Genomic DNA, 4,854 nt, shown 5'->3' with positions numbered 1-4,854 from the left:
GCCAGTGTCCTCCGTGTTTTCGAGTTCCGCAAAAAACTAAAAAAGAAACACACATACCTTGAATGTGAAGAAGCACTGCATGATTTGATTTATTGTGGAGTCACTTTAAATCCATAGAACTGAGGACAACAATGTTTTCCTGCCAAAAAAAGACTTATTTCATTGTCCTCAAAAGGACAAAGGGACCAAGGTTTCTCCACATTCCCTGCACTACCTTTAACTTGTTTTCCATCAGTGTCAGAACTTTTATCACATTAACAGATATCTTATGGTAACTTTCAATAAGGAAGAGGACAGCATCTTTGAGCCATAAATATCACTTTGTACTCGATGACAACAGCTCGTAAAAGCTTCAGGCTTTGGTTTGACTGGATTCAGTTGAAAAATATTAGAGCATACTGGCCTGCGTCACAATGCCGTACTGTCTAATAAGGCTTGAAAGCATTAGTACCAATTTTGACGGTGGACTTTGTTGGCAGCCGTTACACAATAAATTAATGTATATTAGAATTGTGTTAGAAATAACACAGGGCATGTCTAAGCACATCAGTACATATGCAGCTCTTAACACCACTACAGTTTATCTGTAGGTAAAACTATATATATATATATATATATATATATATATATATATATATATATATATATATATATATATATATATATATATATATATATATATATATATATACTGTATATATTTTATTACCTAAGAATATCATCACAAGTAAAATACCAACAAAGAAAGGCAGAGAAGATTTGCAGTGCTTTTGGTATTTTGGTTACATTTTCAATTTTACCTTGTGACAGCCCTGTGCTTATGCTTTGGTAAAATACTTCTATTTGTTACCACAAATATGCTGGAGATGTCCCAAAGTCCCGTTACATACACGTAGTGTCACACAAATGTTGAATCAAAGTCCTGAACTGTGGTCACTGGCTTGGAGGCCCTCTGAGCTGTAACTCCACACACCGTTACTTCCATCTCACCATATAAAAGCAAAGCCATAGAGATGTAATGTCAAACGTAATGAGTCATGTTTTGTAGAAATTTCAGTTTAGTTAATAGCCCTTCACATCTGAATGAATCAGTGGTTTGGAGATATGTTTATTGCTAACCCTAACCCAAAACTATCTACTGCATCCTTCCGAAACTTAAATACACTAAGAGGAAAAAACTAAAACAAGAAATATCATTCATATACTTGCAGGGATGTTGCATCAGACAGACATGGCACCTGTCATGAAAGAGCATGAGGGAGTCTCTATGCACGCCTATGATCGATGTTATTAACTGTCATGTAGTCAGATGTTGACAATGTTTGGGTTGCCTTTGTCATGAGAGCTTGACATGAACCAAGACTAACTCGTCTTAAACACGGAATAACAATTATTATACCTAATTATCAAACTTCAAGAAACTATTTAGTGCGACTGCCATACGTGGTTGGTTTTGGCATTGGCTGTTATGTCACTGGCAAACCTGTTTATGACAAGTTATGTTGTTTTGGGTAAATAAAATGAAGTTAACTTGGCATTAATAGCAACATAACTTACAGAATGACACTGACTAACAACATTCACAAGGACGGGTGTCACTTCAGTCTAACACACAGCCCTTCAAATAAAGTTATGACCATTTTTTTCTGGGAGCAGATTACAATAACTTTCAAATTGATGTGATATTCCTTAACTAAACTGTTTTCGTATTTATCTATTGCTATTTTGAATGCATCAGCTTTGCAGTGAATACAAATGATTCTCTTAACAAATGCCCTGGAGGAGATCAGTGAAGTGCTAGTATAATAATGTGATAATATAATAAGTATAATATAATAAATATCTGTGAATAAAACCCAACAAGAAAACACGACATATGCTTCTCACTTGATGCCGGAAATGTTCAAGTCAAATCAAACAAGCTTTTGCGCTGTGTTAACAAGTTAAATCATCTCACGCCTTATCAGAATGTACTTGTGCTAAAAATAGGATTATTTATGCACAATGAAGAGAGGGTAAGATGGGAACTGGATAAGAATTTCTGTGAACAATGAGATTCTCAAACACCATTTGTAGATGCACTGAAATCCAAGAATAGAAGTTAATTATGGAGCAAACAAATTCTCAAGTAGCCGGATTTAACCAAAGCATGCGTCTGCTCTGAGTCTTATGAGGGAGTTAAATGTTTTGATACATAAAACATTTGTTTCCAAGCAACTTAACGTAGCCATTAGTCTGACAGTACATCTTCCACGGTCAAAATATTGTAAACTATGCCTAGAGGTGAGTGGCTTATAACACACTAATTAATGTAAACCAGTGAAATCCTCCCACTACATTGGAGTAATGATCACGGGATTTTGCTGTTTAATACAGACTCACACCTTTTGCAGTCTGTTTACTCGTGTTGATGTTGACTTATTCTGGAGCCTTTTAGGTGGCACAGAGGTGTGATTGCACACTGTGTGTCATGACCTTGGAGACTTTTTTTTTAACCACGCACTGCTGCATGCCCAAAGGTAACCATCAGTGTTGGGCTAAGTGTCCCTGCACTATATGCACATGCAGCAAACACAAGTATGCTTGAATATACAAAACGTACAGTATATGGACGCAATACTTTTTGGATATCCACTATGAGACTACCGACCGCCCACAGCTCCATCTCTGATAGGCTCAAGGATGAAACTCCCCTCCAGGTCAGATCAATGCAAGCATCCTAAAGGCAGAGAAGTAGCAACAGCAACTTCATGCCTTGGGTAATACAGTATGGATCTCTTGAGATATTGATCCCTAGAGTGCACTGGTGTCAAAGACTTCTCCATGTATTTACTGAGACACTTCTTTAGGCACTGAGAATCTGGATTCTAAAATTCTGGAAGTACTTTTACTGCAAGTTTTGTACAGAATGACAGGTATAAAGAAAACTAATAAAAATAAGAAAATGGCCCATAAGAAGCCCTTGCAGTGGAGGAAAAAAAAAAGAATTGTAACGCTATCAGAAGTTCCCTTCCTGTGCAGAAGAAAATGATCAAGTGCCTTCAAAAGGTCCCCCTCCAGAGGAGAAAATGTCATAAAGTGCCCTATGGCATACTTCCCGTCTAAAGAATGCGTAGGGTTCCCCTTTATGGTGCTCTTCCAGTAGAGAAAACGAATAGTGCCCTCCAAGGTGCCCTTCCACTGGAGAAAATGTGATGAAGTGCCCTCTAGGCTTCATTACTGTTAAGTAAATGAAGTATTAGAAGCCGCCATTGAGCAGCACCTAGGAAACAAATCCAGTTCAGGACACCTCACAGTCATGACTCTAATGGTAGGAGAAGAGAGAGTACAAACTGAACAGAAAGTCCCTGGCCCAGCGGCGATTAAACAAATACTGTACATCCGACATGTTCCAGCACCACCACCTACGGAGGGCTTCCTCGGACTAGAGCTCAATGAACCACGACCCTGCCAACCCACAAACGCTGCAACCAGCCAAAAATTCTCTTTTCTTGTCATTAGTGTTCTTGATTCACTGACCCAAACTCTTGTTCGCTCATGTATTCCTTCTCTATTAGTGTGCTTGCTTTAGCGCAACACTCCTGTTCAGTTATTATGTGCTTGTAGACCTCTCTCAGACAAACAATTAGCGATTTTTTATGTGGAGCATCTCTCGACCAGAGAGTGTGCCATCATCATCTTTCCTGTCCAACAGCCCCGTAGAGCAGCGACCCAAAACTGGACCGCTAATGTAATGAAAGCTAAATCGTAAGACTGCATCAAACAGCATGTACCTGCAGTGAGTAGGTGCTCATAATTAAAATCATTTTAAATCAGGGTTGATAAGCACAAGATGCTTATCTTTCAGCACACTGAGACAATCATCAGCCTGGTTTACTTACCACTGATGCGCCACAGTGGACACATTTAATGTAGCACATTATTTGTCATTGATGCCAGCTGTTTAACTCTATTTTTGATGAAAAGATATGCTAAATACAATATCCATACGTTTTAGTGAATAAATCTGCCACTAAGTCATTTAAACAACAGATTGAGGAGTTTGTGTTCAGTTTTAAACTTGTATCTTTCATATTTTTCCCCCTAACTTCCTTATTTAGCCCTGAAATATTTAAGGATTCAGTATGAAACTGAGTTTCTTGGGGCTTTAAAGTGAAGAAGCAAGACATTTAATGTGTTTGAGTTATTCTGAATTATTTAACAGCTTTCACACCTCGTATCACCTGGAGTACATGCTGCTCTGTAAACTATATCGTATTGCTTCTTGAGCTTTAGCAGTTTTAATATCAGTTGGATTCTGTGAGCGTCATACGAAATTTGACTGAAAATATAAACAAACTCTACCACTACCTCGGGGGACAGTCCCTACAGGAGAAATACAACATAACAGTATGAAATATAAAGCAACACACTAAACCACATGCAGCAGGAACTGATTCATAAAAAAAGACAACCCAGCATGCACATAAATGCAGTAGAAAATCAAGTGGGGGCGAGGGTGAATAGTTAATAGTGGTGACAGAAGAGTGTGAGTAATTGCTTTTAAATAGAGAAATCAGTGGAATTAGATAAGCAGAGGGTTTACTAGGTTTCAGCTGACACAACATGATATGCCTCAGATGTCTTGAGAGAATTAGTATCCCTTATTCCATTAGCGCACATTTGCGTGACGGCTTTGGTTACCATTGGTTGAATTTTGTGGTTCTTAAATTTTTAATGTTTGCGATAAACTGAAGGATTAAGTGTGTCTTTATGAGTTGAGAACATCCTCGTACTTCTTAAGACAAATAAACAATTCTAAAATTGGATAAGTGTAAAATACGTCACTGAAAACAGGGCAGCACATGAAAGTTT

Source organism: Sparus aurata, chromosome 21, assembly GCF_900880675.1.
Source record: "Sparus aurata chromosome 21, fSpaAur1.1, whole genome shotgun sequence".
Taxonomy (NCBI): Eukaryota; Metazoa; Chordata; class Actinopteri; order Spariformes; family Sparidae; genus Sparus; species Sparus aurata.
Note: the sequence above shows the minus strand (reverse complement) of the source record.